Here is a 19525-nt window from a genome sequence, read left to right on the forward strand (position 1 = left end):
CACATCCTTGAAGAGAACTAGCATCACAATATGGCCTGCACTGAGTTGATTTCGAAACACCAAAATAATTGCTCTGGGATCAGGAAATAACCTCTCGTGGTTGTCACCTTGAAAGCTTGCAATCAGATATAGTCAAGGGAGAATTAATGCTTCTAGGGCAGGGTTTAAATTCTCTGACTCGGTCTGGGTCCTCAAAGTAGTTGATTTAGGTCAAAAAGGGGACTGCTCCTGGCTGATTTCTGGGTCAACTTCAAGCAAAAAAGCTTCCCTATAAGAGGTGAAGTGTTACACTCACCTGGAATGATTCAAAAGCACTGCACAGGCTCCAATAATATGCACCATTGGTTGCTATGGTGCATGTCCAATAACCTGAGCAGACATTCTTGGAGCCCATGTAGCGATATGCAATGAAATAGTTTGTATAAACCATATGTGATGCAAGCTTCCTGGGTACTACTAGATGTTTTACCTAGCAAATATTTTGCCCATACTTGGCAAGTTGGCACTGCCTGTTTTGTGGACCATTTCTAAAATAATTTATTCCACATATTCACCCATTACACTACACATTATGCCACTGTTCAGTAGAACCAAATATATATTTGTTAAAAGCTTGAAACATGTATCTGCAGTGCAATACACCTGTTAATCATGCCGCTTTATTCCTTTCATTCCTCAGAGTACCACGCCCTGAAATAATTGAGTACAAAAAAACATCCCTATAGTTCAGCAAGAAACAATTGACATCTGCAGTCAATGACGCACTCACCTAACCGGTCCTTTTAACCTGTTTTGCCTGGGGGGGGACCCTGATTTGCAAAGAGACTGCTGTTATACTGGCACTGGACATGTAAGTTTATTAATGAAAAATCATGACATTTCTGAATGAGCCAGAAATTGTGAGGAGCTGTTATATTTTATATATGCTGTAGGAGATACTTGTACTGCTGTTCCTCAGTGAAGGTGGGTGTAAAATCTGTGTTGCCTATACACCCTTTCATCCCCTTAACAACAATGTTTTAAGATTTTAGCCAGTTTTGTAGATTAAAGGGGAACGCCACAAAAATATAACTCTAGCAAACATAATTTAAAGCAACTTTGAAATATATTAATATTGTATAATATACAATTTAAAAAAAATGCTGACTTTTTATGATTTTGAATGGTTTGGAACAGTTCCCTAAGCCTAGTCCTCTGCTCTTCTGCTGAGCTGACTTGCAACTGTTACTTTGTATCAACAGCCAGCTGTCCTTAGCCTGCATGTGATTTCAATAAGGAATGGAACATCACAGTGCAATGCATTGTGGGTTATGTAGTTCCTGCATGCTGTCTGTAAGTTGTGGAGAAGTTGTTACAATGTGTAACATCAGTGTTTAGCCCCTCCTTCCCTGCCAGGATTTCAAATGATGCAGAAAGAGAAGAACTGTTAAACAGCTGGATTTTAGCATTGAAAATGGCATTTATTCATACTTTTTGAAGAAACAGGTAACTGTGATAGGTATATTAGGGGTTTCTGTGTTATGTGGGCCTCTTTATCAAATTGTGGTTTGGAAGCCGGAGTTCCCCTTTAACTTTCACTGAAATAAATGCACAGTAAGGAATCTCTATGCCTAACTTTCTGAAAAAATGTGGTAGCTATCTATATTCTTAGCTTGGCTGAGGCATACTCTATAATCCACACTAAAACAGGATAATACGATTATGCTGATATTAAGTTAAAGTCAGTATAGGTGCTTTCTGTTGAGTAGAGTTTACCTAGAGAGTAGAGTATAAGGATATTCACCAAAGCAAGCAAAATTAATGGTAAAATGTATACATAATCAATCTGCCCACAGAATAAGATACAACACAATACTATAAGGGAATACATGGAACATAAAAAGAAGGGTATGTCTATTATGTCTAATATTTAAATGGAGAAAGGAAAAACAGAATGTACAGATGTATATACTAATGTGTCATTGCACTGACACACATTTAATCTTTTCAAAACTATGCTTTGATGTACGTATGTGCTTGTATCTATGCCAAGCATGTACATAACGCATTTCATAATCCAGTAAAATAAAGAATAACAAAAAACATACTGATTCATAAGGGCTACAGAAGAGGCACATGCCCCTGTGACATAAGTAGCAGCACAAGAGGTGCATGTGCAGCACTCACAATTGTGTATGATATCAAAAAAATAAAAAGAACCCCGGAGGTGGGGGGTGGGGTTATTGCAGAGGGACCCTGTAAACCATTGAATGCTTGCCCTTTATGCACAAGGGGTGAATTCTCAATTCTGCAGACTGTCTCTATCACTTGTGGGTTATGGACATGTAAACCAGACAGTTATTGGTGTGACTATCACAGGGGTAGGCAACCCGCGGCTCCGGAGCCTCATGCGGCTCTTCATCCTGCTTGCTGCAGCTCAGTCTTGCGCCTTTGCCTGTCACGTCGTCTATACAGCCCTCGCACCTTGAGTGTGCGACCACGGTAAGCTAACGGTTAGCTTACTGCGTTCACACTCAGGAAGCTGCCAGCAAGGGCTGTATAGACGTCCCAGGAGTGACAGGCAAGACCGAGCTGCAGCAAGATGATTTATCATGGTCCTTACCGCCGTCACAAACTCAAGACAAAAGAGGGAAGATCAGCATAGAGCTTCAGAAACAGAAGTCACATTAAACAGATAAGAACAATAGCATTTAATAGGGCTATTCAGTGTTTAATTTATTTAAAAGTAGGCCTACACATACACACTGCACTTCTGTTGTATTATGTTGTTGTAACACTTAAAATTTAAAAAAGGTTAAAACTTTTAAAAGTTTATAAGTTGTTTTATGTTTTCCGGTTCCAGAATATTTTACTTTAGTGGAAGAGGGAGCAAAATGGCTCTTTTGATAGTAAAGGTTGCAGACCCCTGGACTATCACAATAAATTATTCAAGGGGTGTGACTACAGAGGAAGCAGACCCCGCAGTTGGGGCCCATGAGGTATAGGGGGCCCATGAGGCCCGAATAATGAGCAATTTCAATATCTATTGGTAGAACAGGACAATCTCTGGATATGTTTGGGGCCCTAAAATGAATCTGCTGTGGGGCCCAGTAACATCTAGTTACGTCCCTGAACTATTCTCAGCAGCTTATCTATCATATTCTATCTTATTCTACCAGTTGCAAGACTAACTGCTTTCGTTACTCCTCATCTGAAACTCATATGCAACATACTGTGAGACACATACAGACACGTCAGCAGGAGAGTGGGAAGGAAAGTGGGCCAAGCAGAAAGACATGGCTAGGTTTGTGGGCCATGTGCATTCAGTATATCATTTTAGGTTTATTGGCCTTGTAACAACTGGTATGTTACAGAGACCCATTCATATTATGCATCTCAGGCAGGTTTGTCATGTATAGTTATGAAGATATTTTTTAGGATGTCTAAACATCTTTACAATACTCACTGAGATGACCCACTGCAAAAGTATGCTGAAAATATGTCAGTACTGCAGATTAGTCAGATTATCGCAAAAAAAAAATTACATCGCACTACAGAGATTACTAAAGGACAGACTGATATGATCCTTCATCATATGAAGTAATGGGTATTATTCAAAGCATTCAATGTTAATATTTATTAAATTTATAAACACCATTCACAATACTATTATAGTATTATTTTATAAATTCCATTGGATATCCACATTAGCCCGCACCTTTGGTTGGGGATAATATTTTTGCCCAACAGGTGCCCTTTAAGTAAGTGCAACTGAGTTTCTTACTAGTGTAGCTAGTCCAAGTGAGAATTGGGTTGGGTTGGGTTGAAGAGAAATACCAAGCTCCACACAAGTAGTTTCATGGCTATGGTGAATTATTTTTACTATAATTCTATATTTATAGAGCACCAAAATATTCTGCAGAGTTTTACAGAGATTATACATCATTCACATCAGCCCCTGCCCCAGTGCCCCAGTTTACAGTCTAAGGTCCCTATTTTGAGCTCTACTTCTTTCCCCATAGTAGGGAGGACAAAATTCCAGAAATTGCCTTGGGTCATTTCCCAATGGGAAGCAAAAAATCTGATTCACTTAATGTGATAATCAGGGGTCCAGGGTTCACCACATCACCATTTATAGAGGTCAATGGGGTGCAAGCCACAGGATACAACAGTAAAAAAGCAGAAGGGAAAACAACTTTATATCAAGAATCTTTTATAGATGTTCCTCTCCTTCCTTCTCTACATGATGTCCTATTTATTTTAACAATGTTAAGAACACTGGGAAGTGGGAACCATAAAAATTGTCTATCATATTCCATATCTCTATAATAATTTGATTTCTATTGCCAAACAAAAATAAAGGGCCAGCTATTGATCGATTGATTGATTGAAATGTACTCATTTAAAATAACAAGACATTTAAGTTGACCAAACTTTTTTTATAGAAAAATTCCTGATTTTTATCACGGTTTGCCTTTCTATCTGCCCAGTATCATGACACCCTTTACCTATGCATAATATACTAAGTTGGTAGACACCTGTCTGCACATTGCAGAATCAAGCTTATTAATATGAAGTTGGACTCATATTTGCTAATTAAACAGCCTTTTCCCTCTACTCTTCTAGGAAGGTTTTGCTTTAGAAGTTGGAACATTGGTAGTGGAATTTGTGTCCATTCATACATAGAGGCTGGCCACTGATGTTCCAGATCATCCCTCAGGTGTTTATTTGGGTAGAGTCAGGGCTCTGTAAAGGCCCAAGTTTTATCACTCTTATCTCTGCAATCCCGTTCTCTATGGACCAACATTTTCATCATCATGCTGAAACAGGAAGGGCCTAACCCAAACACAAAGTCAGAAGCACAGAATTGTAGTGTCACCTGTGACAGCAGTGATATCTGGAAACTCCTGGCAATATAATGTATGCGTATTTTGTAAATATGTGTTTTATGCATGGAACTTTTCCATTTCTCATATTCTTTTATTTTTTTTCTATTCGTCACTGAATGGCTTGCCTCTCAGCTCTTAGTGTATGTGTTGGCATTCAGAGTAAATCCTTTTTCATGGTATTTTTACACTTCTGGGAAAGTTCCAGGAATCTGTTTGCACTTTGTATGGTAGGTAGGTTTCTAAAGAAAAGTTCAACCCAAACAAATACATTTATTAAATACAAATTTCGAATTGGAGGAAGAAATTCAAAATTATGTCCCTTACGGTGAAGACACACAAAGTTACTAGTAGCAGCTACTTGTTGTGGCTACAAAAATCCCTGCCATAGACACTGAGAATCGCTTGTGCTAAAACACATGTAGTGTCTTAGCAAAACCAATTACCACTATTGTCACTATTCCAACTCCAGTTGCAGGGACAAAAAAATGGATCGAGATTGATACGTTAGCTGGGATTTTCATTGAAGGATTTTTTGCATTTTAAAGCAGTCTCTGTCTGTCAGATTTGGGATAAAGTTTTGGAAATGTTTTTATTGTACAATATTACTTTAAGAAAACAACCGTGATGTTGCTGGACTACAGCTCCTAATATGCTTCAAGCATTATTATGTTACATTATGTTACCTTATTCTTGGATTTAAAGTTAGGTTGAGCAGTGCAGTGCAGCAGCATTTACTACCCCTTTACGTTAGTAAATTACATAAAGTAAATACATAATGACTGAGATAAATGTAGTATTTTGTGTTTCATGGAGGGGAACCATTGTCCTTCTGTCTTTACAAGTAAATATATGCAATAAATACAAAAAGATTAAATTATTATATGGAGTGCTTATTATTATAGGAGTGCTTAAAAATCTCATATTGCAATAAAAAGATAATAACTATTAAAGGAGAAGGAAAGGCCTATTTACCAAAAGTTAGGCATCCCCAAGTGATTCTATATTCTTACCTCACACCCCCGGCCGGTGCTCCTATCAAGAGAAAACTGTACTGGTCCGCGGGTTCTTCCAGAGAGCACCGCAGAGCGATCAGCTTCCTTCTTCTTCTTTCTTCTTCTTTCGTTTAAGTTCGGCTTTTTTCGCTACTGCGCATGCGCCTATGCGAAGAAAGAATAAGCCGGAAGCGGATTGCTCCTTGGTGCTGACTGGAAGCACCACAGGCCGGTGCAGTTTTCTGCTGATAGGAGCACCGGCCCGGGGTGTGAGGTACATGGTCGGACCCTATACCAGAGCCGCTCCCCGATTGTCTCATCCCATAAAAAAAAAAATGCGGGCAGGCACGGTATATAAGCAGTACTTCATTTGCTTGCGCAGGTGCACTGAGGGGGCTCCCAGAGGTTTGGAGCCCGATGGGCCCCCAATGGTCCAATCCCACCCTGGTGAGGTAAAGTAGGTATATACAATCACTTGGGGTTGCCCTTTTGGCACCCCCAAGTAAATTTCCTTCTCCTTCAAGGTAATTTATGAGCAAATTGTATATAGGATATCTAGGACATTATGGAGTAAAAAGTAGGATAGCACAATACATTAAAGGGCTTGTTCACCTTTGAATAAACTTTTAGCATGATGTAGAGAGTGATATTTTGCAATTGGTTTTCGTTTTTATTATTATTTGTGGCTTTTGCGTTATTTAGCTATTTATTCAGCAGCTCTCCAGTTTGCAATTTCAGCAATCTGGTTGCTAGGGTCCAAACTACCCTAGCAACTATGCATTGATCTCAATAAGAGACTGGAATATGAATAGGAGAGGGCCTGAATAGAATGATGAGTAATAAAAAGTAGCAATAACAATAAATTTGTAGCTTACGGGTAGGGGCACACTGGGCGATTCGGGGAGATTTAGTCGCCTGACAACTAATCGCCTCGTCTTTGCGGTGATCAATCTCCCCGAACGCCTTCCTCTGTCTTGCGCCGGCTATACTGAAAAGTCGCCTGGGGCATGGCACACAAGATTGATCACCGCAAAGACTAGGCGATTAGTCGTTAGGCGACTAAATCTCCCCGAATCGCCCAGTGTGCTCCTACACTAACAGAGCATTTATTTTTTTTAGATGGGGTCAGTCACCCCCATTTGAAAGCTGGAAAGAATCAGAAGAAGAAGGCAAACAATTCCAAAACTTTAATAAAAGAAAAAATGAAAACCAATTGAAAAGTTGCTTAAAATTAGCGACCCTATAACATACTAAAAGTTAACATTAAGGCAAATCACCCCTTTAATGTTTTGTTGAACTTGTCCATTATGCAACTTGTGATTTCATTTTTTGTGCAATTAATTAAGTTTGCAGTTGTGTCTTGGGATGGGCGAATTTTTTCGCCTTGTTTCACCGCAAAAATGATGCCCATAGACTTGTATGGCGTATTGCGTCAAAAAAATTACGCCGCACAACAAAAAAATTTTGACGCCCATAGACTTTAATGGGCATCTGCAACATTTCGCCGACGGCAAATTTTTGGCGAAACGGGTCAAATTTGCCCATCCCTATATTGTCACATAGATCAAAACTCTCATTCAAGGTTTCTTCATCTGGAACAAATTTTGTAACCTGGTTGCTGTGTGCATCGGCAGCTTTATACAGACAGGTGAGTAGAAAAAGAAATTAATAACCAGGAAACAGAATTGACTTAAATTACCTAACACAGGGCTGGGTGGATAAAAGAGATTATGACAGAATCTGTGCAACAGATTTCATAAATTGCGTCCATTACCACCAAGAAGCTGGACAGGGTGTAATAAAATAAGCTAAAGTTAAAATAGAAATGTATTTTGTTTAACTGCATTGCAGCCACCATTTAGATTATGTTGTTCAGTAAAGCTACTGTCAAAATGGTATGCACAAACATGCATTTATATGCACACGTTCTTGTTTTATAATCACATTGTATTTCCGTCTGTCTTTAATCAAATGCTGAAATTTGTCTGTCTGTAACTGTATGACTAAATAAGCAGAGTCTATTGTTATTCTAAAGGTCAAGAAATTTTACTCTGGCGTCACCCATAATTTCTCTAACCATGTAGCCACATTTTAAAAATGTTTTCAACCAAACCATTTTTCTGTTTCAAGGAATTGGTTAACTGCAGCCACTTGGAAGTAAAACAGCCAGAATGCAACTACCTGTACAAACATTCACTTACTGCTGGAATTGGTAAATATTATTGCAAAGCAAACATTATGATTCAGAAGAGGGCTGCCCCATTGCAACAGGGCTATTGACAGCCATGGTTTGTTATAGTGCTATTTAATGAGCTTAAACTTGTGTACCACAGAGCTATTTATTAACCTTAAACTACAGATGGGAAGGAGCACTTGGTACAGAAGATGAACAGTTTGTAGATAGGGACTTGTGGATAAGGCAGCTTTAACCTTTACATAGCGATAAATATTTTTTTTCTGCTTTTGTTAAGGGTCATCACCTCAGGGAATCACTCATTTAAATGTTTCCTGTAGTTAGCACAAACACTTTACTGATTGTACAGTGTTTTAATGCCTTCTTGTGACATGCTTGTAGAAACTTAAACATGGTCTATGCCCAATAAGCAATACATTTAGCTTATGACCACAATTGCTATGTGTGAAAAAATCAGTTTAAAGAAGAATGGCAATAGGACCATTGATAGCCATGGCTTTTCATTCTACTATTTAATGAGTAGGTCTCCTCCAAGTTCATTGAGCTGTACAGAAGAACTCTGCCTTTGGCCTTGTGTCTTTATATAGTCATGGAACTGCTTGGTGACTTTTAATATCCTTATATTTTACAATAGGTAGTACATTATTCACTATATAAGCAGTACTTCATTCGGCTATAATCTTTGTTAAGCAATGCCTCCTGACTTATTAAACATTTCATATTATATGTATATTTAGGAGTTCTGCAACCTATTAATGCTGTTTTTCCTGCAGAGTGCAAACATTGTACCCTCATTGTGACTTCAGGCCTGTCTGGTCTTTCAAAAGAATATATGGCACATCCACTGCCCAAGAGCTCCACAAACATCAATGAATGTATAGCTATAGGCCACAGAAAATGGGATTACCTACCCATAGTATGAAAATTATTATAAAACATTGGTCTACAAGAATATTTTCTAGTAAATGTCTTATGCTTGGGCATATTATAATTACTAATTGTCTTAGTGTTGTTCATGTGTTTCCATGATCAATAAAGTTTTCTGTAGAACAGTATACCTCACCTCTTTAATATCGGCTACATATTGAATCCTCATCCTGCATGGCTAATAAGCAACTCATTTAGATGCATGCTGCAGACGGAACTGATTTATGTGCAACCATGCAGCATGCATCTAAATGAATTGCTTACTATCTATGCAGGATGAGGATTCAATATGTAGCTGGTATTAAAGGGGTGCGGTGGAAACCCTAACTAGAGGAAGCATTATTTTGATGACCATTCTGGCAGTGTGTCGAGACAGACAGCAGTTTGTAAAGGAAAAATTAGACCTTCTGCACAATGCCCCTCACAGTTCTCAAAGTGCACTGTGTGTGGCATTGTGCAGATAGCCGCAGGCTAGTGATGTGCAGGCTGGCCCGGTACCTTCAGGACCCGTTGGTTTACCAGTGAGTTGGGTGGGTTTGGGCCAACCTCGCTGCGCAGTTTGTGGTTAGCAACCTTCCGGCTTCCGGTTTTATAAGTGCACACCTGCCCTCACCACCCCTTTTATGATGTCATCGGTGGGGCGGCGCAGGTCTATAAATGGAGGAGGGCAGCAGAGAGCATGCGGGCAGGTGCAGGTTTGGGTTGGGTGCCGGTCGCGATGTTCTCGAACCGCACGTCACTACTGCAGGTCTGTACCTTGAATATAGTGGTGCCTGCATTAGGCTGCACTCCATTCAATAGCGGGGACTGGGGTAGACACATAGTCATCCCTGAGACAGGTGGTAAGGACAAGGCTGAAGAAATGGCTTGCAGCTGGTTTTTACACTTTGCACCCTGACCCACCCACCATCCATAAATTACCCTAAAGAGTCTTCCATAAAGTACTTATTACACATGGCCTAAATGAAAAAAAAAAAAACACTTTTAAAAGTAGGAGCAAAAAGATTTAAGTCATGTGCTTCCAGTCACTCCCTTTGCTGAGGCAGAGGTTGACAGTTTAACATTCTATTGTAAATATTCTTTTTTTACTGCTGTATCTATATGGCAAATTCTGGACATTATAAGAACAGCACAATATAGTTTTAAAGTTGCAAAATTATGTGTAATGCTCACATGCAAAACATAATATTTAAAATATAAAAATGGTTCAACATCCATTAAAAGTGTTCATTGATTTTCAGTAATAATAATATATATATATATATATATATATATATATATATATATATATATATATATATATATATATATATATATATATACACACACATACACACTCTCATACTCATACTTACATATCTTACAGCACACACCCAGCTTTTTAAACCAACATCATTCTGCTTTTAAACAAACATCATTCTTTAAGTGCCATAGATTATGATATGAGCAACCCCACGGTGAGTCATACCATGTGTCTGAATGACAGCCTGAAAATACAGTGAAATACAAACATGTACAGATATTAGATAAAGAAGGGATTCCACATACAGCTATTCTCACGTAGGTATCCCACAAACACAGTGTTTGCTTAAAGCATTTACAAAGAATTCAGTAAGAAAGGAGCACCATGCACAGCTCTATAGCTGTGTATATAAACAGTCAGACTATTTACCTGGTTACCAGCAGTCAGAATACTTTTAATGATATTTCTTTTCTTTCTCTGGTATAGCAATGTGCAAAGTGTTTTGTGAATAAGGCAAAAGTAATGGCGGTAGGATACTCTCAGGTGCCCCTGGTAATGTTGATCTAGGCTGGATTAAATATAGGCTCAGAAATGGACTTTGATGAATTATTCCATTGTTTGGAGTTGAACAATCACCTAGGTGACTGAGAGTCATACCTATCAAAAGGATTCAAAAATTGTTGAATACTTTTCAGTGTTAGTTAACATCAGAAGAAACATTTTATTTTTCATGCAGTACTAAATATTGAACAAAATGTGTATTCTACTATTTTTTACTTTATAGTATTATATTTTCATATTATATTCTTACTTTATGACATTTTCTTAAGTTATTGCTTGCAATTTTTTTCATATCCTATAATGGGGGCCCCCCACTTTTTTTACCCATGAGCCACATTCAAAAGCAAAAAGAGCTGAGGAGCAACAAAAGCATAGCAAAAGTTCCTGGGGGGTACCAAATAAGGGCTGTGATTCAGTAGCCCCTATGTCGACTGGCAGCTTACAGGAGGCTCTGTTTGGCAGTACAACTGTTTTTTATGCAACCAAAACTTGCCTTCAAGCCAGAAATTTAAAAATAAGCACCTTCCTTGAGGTCACTGGGAACAACATTCATGGGCTTTGTGAGCAACATGTTGTTCTTGAGCCACTGGTTGGGGATCACTGCCCTAGAGGAACATTTATTATATTTTATCTGCAATTTTTGTTAAGCGCAGAAGTACTCATTGGTGGCTGTGCATGGCAGCTGATGGCTAATCTGACACAGTATGAGGCCCACTGAGTCAGGCCTCCCTGACTGATATCTGGGGGGAAATTGATCATATATCAATTTGCAAGGTTTAAAAATCCCTTAGGGTGGCTTAGCATTTTGGTTCACCATTGGATCACGTACAGCCAACCTTTAGTCATGTGTAACAATTTGTTCCTAAACAGTCTTTGGGAGAAGAGAAAAATTCAGAGGTGTGGTATGATGGTATTTTGGGTGGGGGGGGGGGTCATAAAAGGAACAATCCTCTTATTTTCCTCATAGCTTAAACATATAGGGAGCATATCTTGCATGTGTATGATCCTGTAAAAGGTGCAAACCATGCAATTATGCAACAGATGGGAAAAAAACACAAAGTTATTTCTTAATTGTTTTTCAGACATCACCTCATGTAACTGCAATGCTATTGATAACACTTTTCTCCCTAAATGCCCTTTTGGCTACTCGAATGCAGAACATGGATTACATTCCAATCACCTTACACTCAGATTGGGCCCTCCTATATTTTCTGATTTTTATAATGATCAGTACCAACAGGTAACAAGCCATTTAGTTACACTACACAGACTTTCAACATCTATTTTCTTCGTGTAATGCATCTCCAGTGGGAAACTAGTCTTTACTGACTAGGCTTGTTTACCATGCTCTTGGCCATAGCCTTCCTATTGCAACACCCAAGTCCTTTGTTAAGGTGGCCATACACGTAGAGATACGCTTGTTTGATGATTTCGCCAAATGAGTGGATTTCTCTCAGATATGCCCACATTGAGGTGGCCGATATCGGGCTGATCCGATTGTGGGCACTAGGGCGGTCGGATTGTGGCCGCATCTGTTCGTTGATGTGGTCCTGCGATGGGATTTTTTTAGAACGGATAAGACACTTTTGTCAATCTATCATACTGGCCTATGGTGATTACTACTATACCTGCACTGGGTCAGGCACTCACAAAATGATAGTATTGGGCAGGTACACAAATGCAGATACTGTAGGCTTATTTGCCTATCTTTCTACCTTCTGCACACCCTTAGAGGTTTAAGAAGGTGGCACATACTGTGTTATGGTGGATGGCAGGTAAAAATCTGGTTGTAGATGTTGTAGGTTGGTATGGGTATCTGTAATTGAGCAAACCTAGAATTTACAGAATAATTAGCAATAAACAGTCTAGCTAAACTAGGCAAGGGCATTTCAGGACCAAGACAAAATCATCAAGAGCAGCTCCATACCTGCATTTCAACATGGATTTCCTGTCCTCCTAAAGCCCCAAGGGAGGTAGTCAAGGCATGCTGCATAAGAGTGACAATCTGCGAAGGAATGGCTATGTACCAGTTAGCTGCATAATGGGTGATGTTCAAAGAACTGATTTTCATGTTAGGCTCTTTTAGTATAGAGAGCACAACTGCATACATACAGCCCCTCACACAGGAGATAAGGCAGCATCAGGCCCAGCAGCACCCTTGCAGTATTTTGTTACCATTCAGCATGCTAGATATACACCCATGGAGTAAGATGTTACTTAACACCAGTAGTGTGGACACAGCACACAGTGAGTCAGTATTCCTTTGTTCAGAGAAAGTGCTTTAATATTTACTCCACTACCACCACCGCCACTAACAGCACTTCACCAGAAAGTATCAGAAATATAATAATCTCTTTCGACGTTTCAGAGTGGTTTGCTGACAGAAGCTGATTTCCAAAAAATTTTGAATGTACTTAATCCTCAAACAGCAATAAGCCAGTGAGGCTAATGCTCATATATGACAGATTATTGTATAAATAAAGGTATTTCAAACCTAGATATTTCCTACTATCTCCATACATTTCAGAGAAGGTGCCGCCTGCATATGGCATAGCATAATAAAAAAGAAATGATTTTTACAGACAAAGACAAGAGATCCTCTGCATTCACCTACTATCAATATATTAAATATATTACCATAAATGGGTTGTTCACCTTTAAATGATCTTTTATTATTATATAGTATGGGCAATTTTAAGTAACTTTTTAACTGGCCTTCTTTTTTTCTTTTTTATAGTTTTTTAATTATTTTCCTTCTTCTTCTGACTCTTTCCATATTTAAATTTGGGTCACTGACCTCATCTTAAAAGCAAATGCTCTGTAAGGCTACAAACGTATTGTTATTGCCACTTTTGGCATTGTGATTTCAGAGAAATAGAGAGTTTAATTGTGGTTTCTAATACCACTAAAGTTTCACCTTTAGTAAATGGGTCTCCCCAAATTAATTTATAGGTGAACAACCCCTTTAAGATTTTGTACATTAGGCTACCTCCCCTTTAAACAAAAGGGATTGTTTGTTCAAAAATGTGTGTTTGCAAAAAATGTCATGGCCTTAATATATTGATAATGGGTGCATAGGGCCTCTTGTCTTTGTCTGTATGAATTTTGTGGTCACACCCTCATTGCGACCCTGATAAATGGTTTAAAAGTATTTAGTGGTGAGCACAACCTTCCCTTTTGTGCTTAAGAATTTATTGGGGGTGGAGGGTCATCATAAAGCACAACAGCAAAAATTATTTGGAGCAAATTCGAAAGATATTGTAAGAGGTTAATCTTAATCAGTAATGCAGTGGAAATATGGGCACATCCTCACTGAAATGCATTCTCTAAAGTTACAAATGGTATTTTACCATCTGTCAATCTGACAGAAATGTCTGGGTTTGGTAGATACCTGGAGAGCACAATGCATAGTAAAGAGTGGGAGGAATAATGGTCTTGGACTGCCTCCATGGTTTGGGATACAGTCAGCAAGCCATAAGGTTACATCCTACAATGACTTTATGATAATTCATAGCTTTTTTCTTTATGGCAACGATTTTTGGGAAGGTTTGTCTTTCCATTGCAGCATAGTTATGCCCCCATGCACAGTCGGGTTTATACAGAATGGGTTTGATGAGATGGCAGAGGAGGAACACCAGTCAGTCAGTAAGTGGCCTGAACACCCATGGGATGAATTGGAATGCTGGCTGTAGGGCAAGCTAGATACCTTGCACAAGCAGGACTCTGGTTCCCTATACATGCCCATGCACATTCTCACTGCAAGTATCTACAAATCTCATGTAGAGGTACACACAGGTACACTTTGGGAGCCATGTTCTTGAAATAGCTCAGTGCACATTGTTAAAAGGGGAATGGAGTCCCCTTTAATTCACTGGCACAAGATAAACCAACCTTCCACACAGATGCAGGTCAACACCAGAAAAACCCCTGTGATTTATTGTGTCAACAAGATACATCCCCCCCCATATCCAAAATAAAATATATTTATTTTAGAGTCCCATCTACCAGTTATGTGAGTCCAGTCTGTGGCCATATATCTTCGAAGGTTCGTACGATCGGATCTTTGTGTCTATGGCCAGCTTAAGTCTTACATCTACTTTCTGCCTCTCCTATTCTCTTTCTATTATGCAATTATTTCTGCATTCACCATTTCTCTGATATTATGCCGTTTCCTCTTGTGTAATTATTTCTCCCTTTTCCTTTATCCTCTTCCTTATATGTTCAGCTATATCCACTTTTATTTTTAAAGGTCCAAAATATATTAAGTATAGATCTTTGCTGTCACTCTCTGAAGGAACTCAAAGTTTGGTTCTGCTTACTTACATAGCAGTTACATTTTCTTTCACTGTAGGGCCTAGTTTCATTGTGGTCTTTGCAAGTAATACGTGTTATTTTAGTAATTCGGATTATTAGAAGTTCAATCCTGCAACCCACTGTTCACCTGCCTTAAGTAGAGGGAAAGTGCTGAAATAAAGAAAGCAGTTGAGCATTTGCTAGATTAGTTCTGGTCCTTGTATGAGGCCCCATCATTCCTCAGAAACATTTGTAAATTCAGGGAAGTCACGAGGGGCTCCAAATTCTATACTGCCAGTATGTCTGGTCCTGTGGATTTTTTATTGCAGCCCTTTGCATTCTTCTAGCATGCTAGAGTGAAAATAGTGTTAAGGTTGTCACTGGAGTGCTAACCAGGTATTTCCAGATAATTACAATCCAGCAATCCCAATAAATGGAAGCTTTCTAGGGAATATTGGATCAGATCAGATGAAGAGGATTTATAACTCTGCCCAATAGAAGTATGAAGAGGGGTTGAGGATCATTTACACAGAACAGTAGTTGCCAACTTGGTCAAAAAAGGCCAGTGTCTGTTTGTGTAAGGGCACCACTTTACTAATGTTCATATACAAATAGCTAATCCAGTCAAAAGTCTCTAAAGTAAAATGTTATGCAACTATTTCTATGTTTAATTTAATTTTAGGCTTGGAATGGTTACATTTCCATTTCCTTTATGTGAATGTAAGCTGAGCATTCCAAAGTCTGTGGCTTATTGTTCTGAATGCTGAAAAGCAATGCTCTATTTGTTTTTCCTTTGGCTGCAGAACAGGAAGTACTTGAAGAGCACATAGCATTTTAGGTATTAGAGCCATTATGATTCTGCCCTGTTACTGTACAAATGTAAAGCACAAAGGAATTCTGCCAGGTTTTCATGACTTTGCAGTCTGAGGCAATGGAAAATATAAAGGAGAGCTAAAGCCTAAAAAAGTATACATATAAAATGCTATATATTATGTACTGAACCTACTGTACCAGTGTTTCACCAGTCCTATAACAGTGATGATCCATCAAAATTTTTCTCAGCAGCTCACTATATTGGATCTTGTTGGACCATCGATTGATTGTCAGTGGCACTGTACAGGCTCAGTGAGCTCTAGCTACTAGGGATGTCGCGGACTGTTCGCCCGCGAACTAATTCGCGCGAACATCGACCGTTCGCGTCCGCCGAATGTTCGCGAACGTCGCGCGACGTTCGCCAATTTGGGTTCGCCTTAACTGGCGCTTATTTTTGCCCTCTCACCCCAGACCAGCAGATACATGGCAGCCAATCAGGAAGCTCTCCCTCCTGGACCACCCCCACACCCCTTGGACCACTCCCCTTCCATATATAAACTGAAGCCCTGCAGCGTTTTTTCATTCTGCCTGTGTGTGCTTGGAAGAGCTAGTGTAGGGAGAGAGCTGTTTAGTGATTTGAGGGACAGTTGATAGTAACTTTGCTGGCTAGTAATCTACTTGATACTGCTCTGTATTGTAGGGACAGAACTCTGCAGGGATTTGAGGGACAGTGAGTTTAGGTTAGTTAGCTTTGGTGACTAGTAATCTACCTTCTACTGCAGTGCTCTGTATGTAGCTGCTGTGGGCATTGCTTCTGATCTCATCTGCTGACTGCTGTAATAACCCAATAGTCCTTGTAAGGACTGCTTTTATTTTCTTTTTTGTTTTTTTTACTTTGCTACTGTAAGAGCCCAGTGCTATTAGTCTAGCTGTGTTGGGGAGTGGGACTGGTGTGCTGCTCCTCCTAGTAGTTCACCACCACCACCAGCACCAACCAGAGTCAAAATTGTTACAAAGTATCTTATTTGCACCTGTTAGCTGTTCTGAGCTCTCTGCCAAAAGCCAATTAAGTTAGAAACTGTTTTTTTTCTGGCTGTTCAGTGCAGAGAAAAGAGGGACTTTCCAGTACAAAAGAGGGACAGGGGGTTGAGTGGTCAAAAGAGGGACAGTTGGGAGGTATGCAAGTGCCACCTAGCTGTGTGAGCTTTTTCACATTCTGTCTAAATAACAATAATAATTCCGTGTCCATAAACATCACCTGAGTGATGTTTTTACAGCAGCAATAATATATTCCGTATCCACTACTGTATACATTGCCCTTGCAGGCATTGTTTGCCCAGTCTTTAACCAAGTGCCACCTAGCTGTGTGAGCTTTTTCACATTCCGTGTCCAGAAACATCACCTGAGTGACGTAGTGTGATTTCTGCCCTTTACAGCACAAAACGCAGCGCTGTGTCAACAATGTATTTTTCAGATACATTTTTGCCCTTGATCCCCCTCTGGCATGCCACTGTCCAGGTCGTTGCACCCTTTAAACAACTTTAAAATCATTTTTCTGGCCAGAAATGTCTTTTCTAGCTTTTAAAATTCGCCTTCCCATTGAAGTCTATGGGGTTCGCGACGTTCGCGAACCGTTCGCATTTTTGACGCAAGTTCGCGAATATGTTCGCGAACATTTTTTCCGACGTTCGTTACATCCCTACTAGCTACATTGAACATGTTTATCAGAAAACATTAGCAGAAGTTGAGGTTATACTTTAAACATTCTGTGCATCAGTGGGCATAAAAATTTCCAGCTTCTTTGCAGCTTGCTTATCTATAACCAAAGCCAATATTCCTTGTAACTGCTTCTAAAAAAAATGCAGTCTGTTATTTTGGCTTGTTTTTGTAATTCTGGTTTTACCATTTTTTTAAAACAATAATTTTAATTGGGTGTTTATATAATAGCACAGTTGATTTATCTATACTTGGTTGACCCAGTACAAACTTACCACCTTTTTATCTTTATCCTGCTCTGTGTTTGTTTTTGCCATTTAAAATTTTTATGTTTAGGGTTAGTTCACACAGGGCGTTTTGGGGAGATTTGGTCGCCTGGCGACTAATCGCCTCGTTTTCGAGGCCATCAATCTCCCAAAACGCCTTCCCTATTCCTGCGCCGGCTAAAATGAAAAAACGCGATTAGTCGCCAGGCAACCAAATCTCCCCAAAACACCCTGTGTGAACTAACCCTTAAGCTTGTGAGTTGTGAAGAGTCTACTTATCTTTACTGGCTTATTGGTGTAAGTGGCACTATGTCAGAGAAAACTTCAGAAAACACAAGTAGAGAGACAAAGGTATCTCTTTGCTACACCCTAATTGAATTTGGCAACCATTTGTATACATGAAATGCTCTATAAATTTTCTCTTTAATTCTTTGATTTCCCAATACATGTGAAAATACTTGAAATCCTGAAGTATGTAATAAATTAGACCAATTTAAAATAAAAAATAGAAGAAAAAGCAATACAAAAATATCTCTCATCAATACAACAGAGCCTTAGGCAATAGGGATGTCGCGCGACGTTCGCCATTTTGGGTTCGCCTTAGCTGGCGCTTTTTTTTGCCCTCTCATCCCAGACCAGCAGATACATGGCGGCCAATCAGGAAGCTCTCCCTCCTGGACCACCCCCACACCCCCTGGACCATTCCCCTTCCATATATAAACTGAAGCCCTGCAGCGTTTTTTCATTCTGCCTGTGTGTGCTTGGAAGAGCTAGTGTAGGGAGAGAGCTGTTAGTGATTTGAGGGACAGTTGATAGTAAGTTTGCTGGCTAGTAATCTACTTGATACTGCTCTGTATTGGAGGGACAGAACTCTGCAGGGATTTGAGGGACATTTTAGGTTAGGTAGCTTTGCTGGCTAGTAATCTACCTTCTACTGCAGTGCTCTGTATGTAGCTGCTGTGGGCACTGATCTCTTCTGATCTCATCTGCTGACTGCTGTAATAACCCAATAGTCCTTGTAAGGACTGCTTTTATTTTCTTTTTGTTTTTTTACTTTGCTACTATAAGAGCCCAGTGCTATTAGTCTAGCTGTGTTGGGGAGTGGGACTGGTGTGCTACTGTGCTGCTCCTAGTAGTTCAGCAGCACCAACCCGAGTAATTTTTTTTTTTAATATACATATATTTTTTTTTTTATTTTACTTATCTTACTGTTCTTTAACGTGTCCAGTGCTGTTTGCTGTTCTTCATAGTAGTGCACCAATAGTAGTGCACTTGCAGGCATTATTTGCCCAGTGTGTTCTTCAAACAACTGCCATCTAGCTGTGTGAGCTTTTTCACATTCTGTCTAAATATCAATAATAATACCGTCTCCAGAAACACCACCCGAGTGACGTTTTTCAAGCAGCAATAATATATTCCGTATCCACTGCTGTAGTAGTGTATACGTTGACCTTGTAGGCATTGTTTGCCCAGTGTGTTCTTCAAACAACTGCCATCTAGCTGTGTGAGCTTTTTCACATTCTGTCTAAATATCAATAATAATACCGTCTCCAGAAACACCACCTGAGTGACGTTTTTCAAGCAGCAATAATATATTCCGTATCCACTGCTGTAGTGTATACGTTGACCTTGCAGGCATTGTTTCAATTTGT

General features: G+C 39.4%; 1 long non-coding RNA gene across 1 annotated transcript in view; it reads left to right on the top strand.

The window, feature by feature from the left end:
• The first annotated feature begins 713 nt into the window (after window positions 1-713).
• LOC108714277 overlaps window positions 714-19525 on the top strand; it is a 44591-nt gene continuing 25779 nt past the window's right edge. The window contains exon 1 of the long non-coding RNA XR_001935338.2: window positions 714-850. This is a non-coding gene — a long non-coding RNA (uncharacterized LOC108714277). The remainder of the gene's footprint in view (window positions 851-19525) is intronic.

Source organism: Xenopus laevis, chromosome 4L (assembly GCF_017654675.1).
Source record: "Xenopus laevis strain J_2021 chromosome 4L, Xenopus_laevis_v10.1, whole genome shotgun sequence".
NCBI classification, from domain to species: domain Eukaryota; kingdom Metazoa; phylum Chordata; class Amphibia; order Anura; family Pipidae; genus Xenopus; species Xenopus laevis.